Source organism: Nyctereutes procyonoides, unplaced genomic scaffold (assembly GCF_905146905.1).
Source record: "Nyctereutes procyonoides isolate TBG_1078 unplaced genomic scaffold, NYPRO_anot_genome, whole genome shotgun sequence".
NCBI lineage: Eukaryota > Metazoa > Chordata > Mammalia > Carnivora > Canidae > Nyctereutes > Nyctereutes procyonoides.
This window is the reverse complement of record NW_026575082.1, coordinates 8,846,587-8,861,149: the sequence shown is the minus strand read 5'-3', so window position 1 is coordinate 8,861,149 and position 14,563 is coordinate 8,846,587. Positions and strand designations below refer to the sequence as shown.

Here is a 14,563-nt window from a genome sequence, read left to right as displayed (position 1 = left end):
CAATTGTGTCTAAATAAGCTGATTTTTTTTTTAAAGATCTTTAGGGTTGTTTGGGTGGCATAGTTGATTAAGTATCTAACTCTTGGTTTAGTCTCAGGTTGTGATCTCAGGGTCCTGAGATCAAGTCTTGCATGGGGCTAATGTTCAGTGTGGAGTCTGCTTAAGTTTGTCTCTTCCTCTCCCTCTGCCCACCCTCCCCCATTCTCTCTGTCTCTCTAAAATAAATAAATCTTAAAAACAAGACCTTTACAGCACATTAGGAAATTATAAATGATGGGGGAGAGAAAACTTTTTCTTCATTACTGACTTTGAGCACTTTGATTTTGATATGTGTTGATATGAACTTAAAATATCTTTGTGCTTGAGTTTGTGGAATTTCTTGAATCTGTGTATCTATGCTCTTTAATTAAATTTGGAACATTTTTTATCATTATTTTTTAAAGTACTTATCCCCAACCATTTCTTAGAGACTTCAATTACATCAGGACACTTGAAGTTGTCCTGGAGCTTGTAATTAGCACCCATTGTACTCCCATTGTGGTGAGATAATGGAAATATGCCAGAGGGGTCTGAGAGGAAGTTTGGTTAGTGGGCTATATCCAGCACTTGGATCATTGTTTGTTTGCAGATGGTCTTCTCTAGGACTAGGTTATCAGTGTTTGCTAAATAGCACAACAGAAGTTAGGCTTTTGCCTTCCCATAGACTGGGCAAAAGAATGCTATTTTCCTCACCATTACATTTCAAAGAAATGGTTTCCAGCTCCTAAAGCCATGCCTGGGTTATAAAGCTGCCAAAAGGCTGGGAGAAGATTTATACCCCAGAGAGATAGAGAAAGAATTTACAATTACAGGGCATTGTTTTCAAAAGAAACACTAAAAAAAAAAAAAAAAAAAAAAAAAGAAAGAAAGAAAAATAAAGAGCGTGTAGTCACAAATAAACCTGCCTAAGGTATAATCAAGCTTAGGGGAACATTAAGGCCCTCTTGGTCATTTTTAATTCTATCATTTTTATTATTTCTGAGCAAGTTTCAATGATTGATTTTGCTCCTCATTGTGGGTCATGTGTTCCTATTTGTTTGCATGATATGTAATTTTTTATTGGACTCCTGTCATTAGGAATTTTGCATCGTTGGGTAGGTGATGAATGTTTTCATATTTTAAAAAAATATTTGGGACACCTGGGTGGCTCAGTGGTTGAGCATCTGCCTTTGGCCCAGGGCGTGATCCTGGAGACCTGAGATCCAGTCCCACATCAGGCTACCTGCATGGAGCCTGCTTCTCCCTCTGCCTGTGTCTCTGCCTCTCTCTGTGTCTCTCATGAATAAATAAATAAAATCTTTAAAAAAATAAAAATAAATTAAAAAAAATATTCTTGGGACACCTGGGTAACTCAACGATTGAGTGTTTGTCTTCAGCTCAGGGCATGGTTCCAGAGTTCCGGGATTGCGTCCCACATCGGCTCCCCTTGAGGAGCCTGTTTCTCCTTCTGCTTATGTCTCTGCCTCTCTCTGTGTGTGTCTCTCATGAATAAATAATTAAATAAATCTTTAAAAAGCTTTGTTCTGTGACCTGGTTCCATTACTTGGAGAGATTTTTTTTTTTTTTTTGTCTTGAAGCTTTTAAGCCTGGTTGGGCGAGACCACAGCAGCATTTAGTCTACAGTTATTTTTTCTACTGAATCCAGAGGCAAAACTATTCTGAATTCTTCACCTAATGCACTGTGAATTGTGAGGTTTTTCTCTGGCTGTTGGATATAGGAATTACTATTACTGGCCTTATTTCAGCCATAGGGATTGTTTCTTTTAATCCTTTTAGGAGTAAGCTCCCTCACCACCCTGGTGAGCGCTCTGTAGAGCTCTAGGGTTCTCCCTCTGCTCAGGACCTTCTGGAACTCTTGACCACCTCAGCCCACTTCATTCTCAGCTTCACCTCAACTCAGGGAGACCACCTTGCTTTTCCTTCATATTCTATGAAGTGAAAATTCACTCCAGGCAGTAAATGAACAGTTTAGGGCTATTTTTCCTAGTTTTCCATGTCTCGAGAATTGCCTGATAATCAGGATTTTTACAACAGTTGTTTGCTCTATTTTTCTTGCCATTTTCATGGTTTCTGGTTGGCAGATTTGGCTTCTACTACTCCATCCTATCCACAGTCACCATTGTTTTGACCATATATTAGAAATATGGCTTTCCATCCTGTTTCCCTTACATATGCCATTTGAAAAAAAAAAAGCAGTTAGTTTTTATTTAGAACATGTTTTACATATATTTTGTGAATGTTTTGGTTAGTCATGATAACTTGTTAAAAAATACTCTTTGTATTAAATATATTTTATTCTTTTTTAGATTAAAAAAATATGTCATTACCTTCTTTTAGATAACATTTTATTTTTTACATGATTTCCAAGCTGTTAACCATTCCTCCTTTTGTTAATTTATCAAGAGATATGTAATTTCAGTATCTCACATTCACATAATATTCATGCTGGAAATTTATGTAAAATAAAATCTAGCTTATCCTACTAAGCAGAGTAATTTGAGGCCTAAAAGTCTGATTGTGCAAGGTCAGAGAAGAGCTTTAGTAGAATCAGATCTAGAACACATCCTTCCTGATGTTTTCCTAGTATCCTTTGGATCACTCTGCTGTATTCTTTTATAAAAATGCTAGAAATTTTATTGGGAGTCTGTGACTAAGAAATACAATATTTGTTGACATTGTCATGATTTAACACGTGAGATTGTTAGAAATGGATAAATCAAAAGTTAAGAGGGAAAAAAGCACTAGCTCTAGATTCAACATGGAATAAAGGAAAGTTATTGATTTCTCTGTTCATCGATCATTGTACAAAATAACTTCTTTCTATTGGTAAAACACGTTTGTAGAAACATCTGTTGACAAACATCCACACAAACAACTGCACCCCATTGTATTCTCTTATTCAATGTTTTATCTAAAATATATACTAGTTAACTTCTTGTTGAAATACAAATTAAAATTCTTAGATGAAAATTCTCTGCAAGTCATGATTAATCCTCTATTGACTACTTTGATACTCTTTTATAACCTTGTGGATAAATCTGTTAAGAATAATAAATTATTCTTTGGGATTCTAACTGGCTTTCCCCTGGCCTTTGAGTGGCTCTGTGGACAGAAGTCAGTTATGAATAAAAAGTATAACCTTGGATTATTGAAGCAAGTACTGGGCTTGCACTTTATGCAATTGGAGAGCCAGAAAGTATTATAGATTGTTGGTACTTTCCAATAGGCACAAAAGAGATGTGTTATTTTTCATACTCTTGATTTATAACTTAACTCTTGAATAGAGTACCATTTGTATCCATCTGCACCCCCACAACCACATATAGAAGAAAAACATCACCTCCTATAACATGTAAATTACATGGTTTCTTTTTTTTTCAAAAGATTTTATTTATTTATTTATTTATTTATTATTTATTTATTTATTATTTTTTTATTTTTTATTAGTATTTTTAAAGATTTTATTTATTTATTTAAGATAGAGGGAAAAGGAGAGCACAGAGGGAGAGCAAAAGGGAGAAGCAGACTCCCCACTGGGCAGATAGCCCAATTTGGAGCTCAATCCCAAGACTCTGAGATCATGACCTGAGCCGAAGGCAGATGCTTAACTGACTGAGCCACCCAGGTGCTGCTAATAAATGGTTTCTATCTGAAACTTTAATATCCTTTTCATACTTGTAAAAATCCTCCCCAAGCTGCATATTTATCTTCCTTTTAATAAAGCATTATTGCGATGTGAGGACCTGTAGGGGACAGGCTGGTTGCGCCTGCGGGCCCCCAAGCAGGTGCTGTGATGAAATGCTTGTAATTGAGTTGGAGCCCCCTGCGGCTCTAGACCTGATGCGGGTGTGAATAAACTTACTGTCAGAGCCCTGAACAGTAAGTGTCTTTAATATATAAAGGTTCTGGAACTGGATTACTAACAGAACAAAGCCTGTAGATTAATAGATTCTATACTTTAAGATAAGCCAGAGTTGGGCAACTTTTCAAGTATGCTCATCTACATGGATAAGAGATAGATTTACAGGCAGGGAGTCTGTTATTTTTAAGCTTTTTACTATAGAAACTCTCAACTATATACAAAAACAGATATAATACTATCATGAATCTAATTTTTCCATCATCTATATTTAATAATGATTGTCTTTGGCCAGTCATTTTTACCCATACCATCCATCCACATTATAACTTTGTATTATTATATCTGGACCTGTTTCTGTATGTATCTCAAAACATAAGGACTTTTGTTAAAAATAGCAATACCATTTTGAAAACTAAAAGATTCCCAATAATTTGATAATATCAAATATTTGGTATTCAAATTTCTAGTTTTCTAATAAATATCTTTTATTTTCATAGTTTACTTATTTGAATAAAAAAAATCAAATAAAGTGTAGGCATTTTAATTAAATGCTTTTTCTAAGTTCATTTTAATGTGTAGGTTTTTTTCCTTTAGGCAACTTTTTCCCTTTTTTCCTTATTATAGTTTGTTTGTTTTTTCTAAAAACAGGTTATTTATCCTTTAGGGTTCTATTCTGGATATTATAGATTGCATTTATATGTTTAATGCTTAATATATTATTTCATCTTCTAAATTTCCTATTAACTGTTAATTGGATCAAGAGGTACGATTTGACTCAGTTTCAAGACTGTCTCCTAGATAATGTGTTCTTCCATTAGAAAGCATATTGTACATGTTTCTTTGTAGTGCTGATAGACTGATGCTCATTGCATTAATTAGGAGTTGCAGAATTGTGATTTCTAATTATATTATTTCTGCTTAAGTTATCATTTGGAACATTTAAATAGAAAGAACTTCCTCTCTGGGGCATCTGGCTGGCTCAGTTGGTAGAGTATGCAATTCTTGATCGTGGGGTTGTGAGTTCAAGCCCCACATGGGGTGTGGAGATTACTTAAATATTCAAAAAATAATATATATGTTTTAAAAACTTCCTCTCATACAATATTTGCTCATTTAGACATAGTTGGGATACAAGATAGATTATTTTCCCTTTCCTTACCAATTTACAAAATAATGAGTTGGATTACTAGCATTCCCAAGTATTAATCAAATTTGTTTTTTAAAGCATTATATAAATTCATGAATTTAAACTTATTGCTGTTTTTTATAATAACTATACTTAATCATCCTTAAATGATATTCAAAGCTACCATATTTAGAGAGGAAAATCTTTTTTATATTGGCAACTTAGAACATTTGATGCAATCCTAGTAATCTTTTATAGTTTCCTTACTCTATGGTATGACAAGATATATACTCAATGGTATGACTTGTCTTCAAAGAGTCCTAAATTCTCATAAGAAGAAATATCTTAAGACCACAATCTGTGCATGGATGAGTACATTGCTGCAGTGATGGTCACTATTTAAGGTCATTTTTGTGGAAAGAAATGGAAAACTTATAAATATGTTAAATGCTTGTCACTTTGCTCTGTCATAGTTTCTGATATCCTTTTTGGTATTTTATCTTTATTATTTTTGGAGTTTTAGCATATTATTTCTTTTCACCTTATCACTTAAGACATTACCTATTGAATTTACTTGTTTTTATGTTCCTTGTAGTTTATTCTGAAATGCTTTTTCTTTTATTTCTAATTCTTTCCTAGTACTATGATATTTCTGAGTTTTTCTAATTCTTGGCTTTGTTGCTCTTTCGTATTATATATAATTTTATTATTTTTGTTTAGGTCAGTGAAAAATTTGACTCTTGTTTTCTTTTTCTCTCATGGGCATGTATTTCTAGAATGTTCTCATCTATAGCATATTTTCATTGTCTGTAAGAACATTATTCTGTTCTTCATTCTTTTGTCCTTATAATAGCATTCCACATGATTCAACTATGATCCTTTTGTGTTAGTCATTCTTATGTAGATTTAGGGCTTTTGTACCTTTTTTTAAAAAAAAGACTTTATCTGTTTGACAGAGGGAGAGAATATAGGCACAGGGAGCAGTAGGCTCCCTCTGGGAGAAGGAGAAGCAGGCCCCCCACTGCACAGAGGCTTGCTTGGAGCTCTATCCCAAGACCTGGGGATTATGATCTCAGCCAAAACCAGACGCTTAACTGACTGAGCCATCAAGTTGCCCTTAGAATATTTTTTTACTTATAATATGTAAGAGTGGACCAGGGCCTGAAGAAGATGCAGGCCAACAATGCCAAGGCCATGACTGCTCGTGCTGAGGCTATCAAGGCCCTTGTCAAGCCCAAGGAGGTTAAGCCCAAGATCCCAAAGGGCGGCAGCTGCAAGCTCAATCGACTTGCCTACATCGCTCACCCCAAGCTCGGGAGGAAAGTGCTCGTGCCTGAATTGCCAAAGGTCTCAGGCTCTGCCTACCAAAGGCCAAGGCCAAGGCTCAAACCAAGGCCCAGGCTGCAGCTGCAACCCCGGCTCTGGCTCCAACTCCTGTTTCCACTCCTGCAGCACAGGCTCCCAAAGGTGCCCAGGCCCCCACAAAGGCTCCAGTGTAGAGGCTTCTGCTTGCCAGTTTGAGGACGGGAGGACTGGTATGACCCCTGGGCTTCTGTCTGCATGGGCCTGGTGTCCTCCTGTGCTATTTGTACAAATAAACCTGCGGCAGGTTTCTTTTTTTTTTTTTTCCATTCCTAGTATAACACAATCTAAAAAAGCAAAATAGGAATAAAAACAAATTACCTAAACATAAAAAGGCTATATGTTACAATTTAACAAAAACACCTCCATAACAAATGTTTCCTGAAAAGGTAAAATACTAAAACTGTTTCAATTGTAATTAAGAATTTTCCAATGATGTCTGCTTTTACAGTTGTTTATCATTGTCTTAGAGGTTCTACTGAATGTAATAAGACAATGAAGTGTTTGTATGTCTAGAAAACTTAAGAATCCCTAGTTTTAAAAAATGTGTATGTATATATAAAATCAATAGGAAAAATTGCCAAGTTAACTGGCTAAAAAAATAAGTCTAGAAGTGATCCATTTCTGTTTTGAAAATGAGCACCCAGAAATGGAAATCCAAGTACTCCTCTTCTCAATAGCAGCAAATGACCTAGGAAAACATTGAACAAGTATGGGACTTGTATCCTTTTTAGAGATCCTGAAATAGAAACATGCAACACATAAAATTCATGTATTTATTACAGTGCCACTTAGAATTTCCAACGCAGTGGGTTTTTCCTTTTTCTTTTTGAACTGAATAATTGTGAAGAGTAAATGCATAATACTTGAGAAGAGCTTAGACAAATACAGAAAAAGCCCACGATCACAATGTGCTGAGAAAGTCTTTGGATCAAATCAATGAAGTATTGACACAGGATAACATAAGTAGTTCAGTGGAATAGAATAGAGAATCCAATCCTATGTTTAAGTAGGAGAGTGTAAGATATAATCAGATGAGTAGTTCCTACTGTTGAGAAAAGAATACATTATTTAATGGGTGGTACTGCCATGACCTTTGTTCATTTTCCTTTGGGTTGTTAATTTTTCATTGCCATGACCATGGCAATGGTCCTTTCCAAAACCCCTGACTCTGTTTTCTGATTTATCTGGATCTCTCTGCCTTTATTGTCCTGTTCCTTTTATATGGATTCTATTCTCAGCATTTCCCACTTTAATGCAGTGTGTTGTTTTTTTTTAAAGATTTCATTTATTTATTTATTTATTTATTTATTTATTTATTTATTTATTTATGAGCAAGAGAGACACAGCGGGAGGGGCAGAGAGAGAGGGAGAGGGAGAATCTCAAACAGGATCCACGCTGAGCATGGAATGCAACATAGGGCTTGATCCCATGATCCTGAAACCATGGCCTAAGCCAAAATCAAGAGTTGGATCAAGAGTTAACTGACTGAGCCACCCTAGTGCCTGTAGGATATAATTTTAAAGGAAGTTTTGTCTGTTTTTGCTTTTGTTTTTGAGAGTATACAATATATAGACTGTTGCACTTCTTTGGATTTCACTGTGGGCCTCTTATGCTCACTTACCAGTTAGAAAGTATAAAATTCCCTTAGTTTCATCTGCTGGATTCACATTGACCCAACACACTTTCAGGGATGTGTGCTGTCAATTTGGGGTTCCCCTGTTCTCAGGGCATGTTGTTTCCATTTAATTTTCTCAAACAGATGCTGATTTCTGCAGCTCTTAAAGCTGAGATTATCTTAACACACCTGTATCTTAGAGTTTGTAAGGAACACTTGTCTCCTGATTTTGCAGTAGGCCTCCATAGGTTTTTGATTTTGTTATGTCATTGCTCTGCCTGTTTTCATGGAGAGATTTGTCTACCCTAAAAGAACTACCACCACTGCACCAAAGAAGTACTTTTCAAGCGAGTTCTCTTTTCCCACATTATCTTCCATCCACTTCTCAAATGAAAATCAACTATCTCCCAACCCAAGTGTTATTTTAGAACATTTTGCCAGAGTGGGGAAAATGTGAACGTATAGATGTTTTGAAATATTGGTGTTGAGAAACCAACTAATCAATGGATCACAAAACCTTTGTTATTAAAGATGGCTTATGCTCTCCTTTTTCATAAAAATACTTGAATAGGACCTAATGGATTGGTCAGTTTATAGATGATAAAAAATTAATTCTATATAAGATCAAAAGTGGCTTCAACACTTACTTAGAAAGATGTTAAAAAAACAACAAAAACGATGCCTTTGCTATAACAAAACATCTTCCATTTCTATTAACATGTGATCAACTTTCTCAGTGCCTACATTTAAAAAAGAATACAGAAAACTGATGATAATTTATTTCATTTTATCAATAATTAATTTCATCCATGGATACACAAACTAATTGAAGACATGTATCTATCTGTCTCATTAAGAGATGCATTTCCAGTAAATGATTAGTTTATATTTAATAATTACTTATCACAATATGTGCTATCTTGTCTTGTTTTTAAGCAATCATGTACCCATAATAATTGCAGCTATAATTCAATCCAAAGAAACTTTTTAACATTTGGAGCCTTATAGTCACAATATATACATACATATTTTATGTATGTATTTTTATTGAGTAAAAACATTTCCAAATATAAGCATGTTACAGTATGATGATCTGGGGAAGGTGGAATAAAAATAAAAATTCAAGAAATAAAATAAATACAATGTTTTGAATAGGTGATAGTACCATATTTCTGTGGTTTTCAGATGTTAACATTGAGATATAATGCAACTATTTTTTTAATTTTAAAAAAATTATTTATTTTTAAATAAAGATATTTTTAAATCTTTAAAAAATATATTTTTATTATAATAAAATAAATTTTATTTATTTATTCATGAAAGACAGCGAGAGAGAGAGAGAGAGAGAGAGAGAGAGAGGCAGAGACACAGACAGAGGGAGAAGCTGGCTCCATGCCAGGAGCCTGATGTGGGACTGGATCCTGGAACTCCAGGATCACGCCCTAAGCTGAAGGCAGGTGCTAAACCGCTGAGCCACCCAGGTTCCCTAATGCAACTATTTAAAATATTTAAAATTCGGCAGAAATATCAGTTTTTTAAAATTTAAATAAATGTACTCTATCAATCTTTAAAAAAAAGTAAGGGATACACCAGCATGAGAGCAAAACAGTTTAAATACCACTAAGATTAGTTATTTAGCACTTTTATTTTGACCTGAAAAATACAAGAAAATTTGCTTTGATTGTAGCTTAACATTATTTTGTGTCTTTATTACCATTTGTTAGGGTGGAGGGAAGGAATTAAGCAAAGTTTATTTTAAATAATTTTGGCTAAAATTTTTGCAGCTATGATAAATTTTGGAGGCTTCTCCAAGCACTTAGAGCTAATAGAAATTACTTGGAACCTTAACTTCATTGTTAGTTATCCTTGGGTCCACTGCATTGGTAACAATAATCAAATTCTGCCAAAGATTCAAATTAAGGACAAGGTTGAATATTGTGTGTTGGAAAGTATTGGGAATAGATGTAGCAAAAGCCATGGAGGAATGAGTGAGAGGGGAACATGGGGAAACATAAGCATAAGCAACTCTTCCAAGGCACTTGAAAGTAAGAGGAAACAAAGAGTTGGAATAGAAACTCCAAAACTGGAAAAGAAGGCAGGAGCAGAGAGAAACAGAGAGAAAGACAGGGAGAGGATCTTCTACACCTGATCTCTCATACTTGGTTCTCAAACCTGAAGGGAAACTATCAAGCAATTACACGTTGATGAGGGAGAAACCAGGAAGTCTTGAAAATCCAAGAGAGGAACAATTTTTAGAATGAGTTTGCCAAGTACCTCAAAGGTACCAAATCCTGACTGCAAATGGAATGATTAGTCTTTGAATCTAGGAAGGATATTTACATTCTTTAACAAGAGGAAAGAAGGAAAGATTTGTATCGATGCATGTAAATTTGTAGATGATGTTAACAAGAAGTTGAGAATCCTCCCTATGTGTAGCTTTTCTACTTCTCCATGAATGAAGCTTGAAGATTGTTGAGAAATGGTGTGTTTGATGTTTGAAGAGATTGAATTATGTTGTATTATTAATAATATTGACATAAATATTGAACACAGTATTTCACAAAGGCCTGATCTTTGTGATAAGCAATAATTACCTAATCGTTTTAGATTATTTTGAAGGATAAAATGTGAGATGAAATCAAAATAACAGGGTGTGTTAGATTATACTTTTATGCCCTTTTTGAAATGAAATTTTCTTTTCCTACTTGATCTGAATAGGTAATAAAATATTTTTATTTATGTTACACAATATTTTTTTTCCAGAATTATCTTCAAAAAGACTTTACAATCCATGCTAATTTAAATATAGTGGAATAAATATTTGCATATAGTGTTGCTAATTTTCCAGAAGCAAATTATGGCAGATATTTCTGAAGTCAGAGATATGACAAGTTACCTGGTTTAAACTTTCACAAATACTGCAGTATGAAAAGAGGAATTTTAAAGAGGAATTTTGGAATTATATTATGATGCAATTTCAGAAAAAAGTCTTATAAGAGATTTTACTTAAATAAATATTAAATAAAAGGACTTGAACTTGGAAAATGCTTTCTAATGCTGACTCATTCACTTCCTCAGATACCTTCTCTTTCTGTCACTTTCAATTTAAGTAATATGATATATCACTTGTGGATGACGTTCATAATTATGCTAAATGAATAATCTTTAACATCTACACATCCACAGCTTTCAACTTTTCAGCTGCTAATTAGATTTTAGTTATAACTCCATTAATCTGAACCTGAAGTTGAATAGGGTAAGTGGCAAAATTAAGGTGATTTTGAGTCTAAAATATAATTTTAAAATGATCAAAATAACTCAAATTTTCATAGGAAGAAATATAGTTGTTTTATTCATCTAGCCATCATTTTTTTCCTGTTGTATTATTTTGTTGTTGTTGTTGTATTGTTTTAATAGCCTTCACTGTACAATATTTCACTTACTGTTATTTTACTTTTGCTGTTTCCTGCCTGGAGTGTGTAGGGTCCTTGAGAAGGCAAGAGTAACTGACAGAATCAGGTGCAGGAGAAGGACACTGAGGGGTTCCAGGATGCGGCAGATGATAAGGACTTTGATTTATACTCTGAATGGATTAGGAAGCCACAGGAAAGATTTGAGCAGTAGAGTGACATTATCTGAATTACTTTTAAAATGCTTTGTTTGATTGCTGTTTTGGGAAAGGGGCTCCAGAACTACATGGAAGAACAGAGATTGCGGCAGCTATTAAAATAACTGTTGGGAGAGACCCTGGTGGTGATCAGGGCAGTAATAGTGTTGGTAGACAAGTGGTTAGATTTATTACGTATTTTAAAGGCAAAGTTGAATTATTTTGATTTCAGTTTGGAAATGATGTGTCAGAGAAAGAAAGAAGCTAAAAATAAATCCAATAGCTTTGGCCTGATCAAAGGGAAGCATAGAGTTGATAATTACAGAAATGGCAAAGACTGGCAGAGAAACAGATTTAGAGGAGTTCTTAATTTGTCTTTGCAACATGTTAAGTTTTGGGTACCTATAAAAGTGACAAGTAGGAAATGGAACATGTGGGTCCGAAGTTCAAAGGAGACCTACAGACTGAGCTAGACATTGGTAGACTGTCAGAATTTTGACTAGTATGCAGTGCTATGGGTGCACATCAGCTGTCCAAAGGAGTGCATGCATCAAGTGAGCAGTTCCAAGAGATGAGCTTTGAGACATTTCAACATCTGACTCTATTTTCCAACTTTCCTAGTACATTTTTCGAAAGGAGGGGATTATTAATCACATTTTAAAATTTTTCTTTTATTCTTTGAAGTTTTGAAATTGTTCTGTCCTTAATTTATGAGTGCAATGTTCATTTTTCCCAAATATAGTGATTAGATTTTTAATAACATTTTCTTTCATATCATAAATTATACCATTTATCTTTCTTTTTCATCATTGTGTTTTCAAATATTGGCTATTTTATTCATATTCTTGGTTTCTTCATATGTCCAGAGATCCTTGATATTTAACTGTCAGTGAAAAATGAAAATGGAATTATTTTAGGGAATTGGTGTGGATTTCCCATACTGTTATGCATGAAAATTTATTTTCCTGCCTCCTCTCTCCTTTGAGTTGTAATGTTGATTGAAGTTCTGTTGACAGTGAGAGAGCTTATTGATTGATTTAATTCCTTGGGAATTATTGGTCAAGATTTCAGAAAGTTAAACAAAGGATATTCAATTACCAGAATGAGTTGGATTTTACTCTGGTGAATTCAAACCAAAACCGAATGCCTTGATTTACCCTTGCAATTTATTATTTTCTTTAGCAAAGTGACTTTTATTTTTTTTTAGCCCATGATTAATGCCACTATTGTCTATTTACATGAAAGTGGGGAGAAACATGCGTAGACAGACATTTACTGAATTCTGTGGCATTGTGTCCCATTCCACACTTGCCTTCCATGGTGTGTTCTCCATGTTACTAACTGAACAAGGAGCCTCTCTACTTGGCAAATCAGCCCCCTAACACCATTATAGTTCATTTCCAATATGTGACTATAAGCTTTTTGCCTTTCAGTAAACTATACTATGGCTTTTAGCTTTATAATTATAGATGTAGCTACTGGTTTATGATTAAGAACTCAGTGAATTTGGCAAGAACATTCTTAAAATGTGCTTCTAGTTACTAGCTTTGTGAATTGGGGAAATTTGCTTAAGGCTAGTAAAAATATGGCTTATTTTATTTTTTTAAAGATTTTATTTATTTATTCATGAGAATACACAGAGAGGAGAGAGAGAGGAGAGAGAGAGAGAGGCAGAGAGGCAGAGACACAGGCAGAGGAAGAAGCAGGCTCCATGCAGGGAACCCGACGTGGGACTTGATTCCCGGTCTCCAGGATCACACCCTGGGCCAAAGGTGGCACTAAACCGCTGAGCCACCCGGGCTGTCCTGGTTTATTTTTCTTTAAGGTAAAGATGGTAATACCTAACACACAAGATTAGTCTAGTTTTAACTAAGGAAATATATGTCAAGTCCAGTTCCTAGAGACTAGTACATACTTAATAGTACCATTAACAATGATAATATTGTGAGTCAAATAATTTCTAATTTTAAATAGGTAGTATAATGTTTGTTTTTATTTTCTAATTTATTGTGGGATTACTTACACATTATATAAATTTGGAAATTATTTACCCACATATTTTAGGAGAAATATAAGTTAAAAAATATTATATGTGTATGTGTTACACATTTTATAGGTTTATCAAATTTTGTGTTTCTGTTGAAGACTATAAGGACAGCTAGGGGGAAGGATTACTGTGCATGTACAGGATTGTTCACATGTTTCTATATTTCTTTTTATATAGACCATTTTTTTTAGAGCAGTTTTAGGTTCACAGCAAAATTGAATGGAAGATACACATTTCCCATATTCTCCCTGTCTCCACTTAAGCACACCCGTCTCCATTGTTGGTGTCCTCCACCATACTGGTACATTCATTACAAATGATGAACCTACAATGACACATTGCTGTCACTGGAGTGCCTAGTTTACCTTAAAATTATACTCTTGGTATTGTACATTCTCTGGGTTTAGACAAATGTATAATGATATGTATCCACCAGTATTATACCAAATAGTTTCGCTGCCCTAAAAATCTCTATGCTCCACCTTTCATCCCTTCCTCCCTGCAACCCTGAAAGCTATTGACTTTATATTGTCTCCATCATTTTGCCTTTTCCAGAATGTCACATAATTAGAATTATACAGTAAGTAGCCGTTTCAGATCAGCCTTTTCAGATTGGCTTTTTTCACTTAGTAACATATATTTAAGTTTCCTCCAGGTCTTTTCATGATTTGTTTTAGTGCTGAACAATATTCCATTATTATGGAAATATAATAATGGATATGCCACAGTTTATTTATCTTGTTTTCTTATAGTTCCATATCACAATTTACTGGTGTCATTTATAAATGTATTTTTTACCAGTTCCAGCATTGCATAGGTGTATTTTTTCCTATTGCCCAAGTTTGCCTTTGTCATAATCTGCATACACTTTAGACTTCATAGAAAATACACATTAAGTAGA

General features: G+C 34.4%; 1 protein-coding gene across 1 annotated transcript in view; it reads left to right on the top strand.

Moving 5' to 3' along the window:
* LOC129514464 (coiled-coil domain-containing protein 102B-like) overlaps window positions 1–14,563 on the top strand; it is a 187,733-nt gene that overhangs the window by 30,742 nt on the left and 142,428 nt on the right.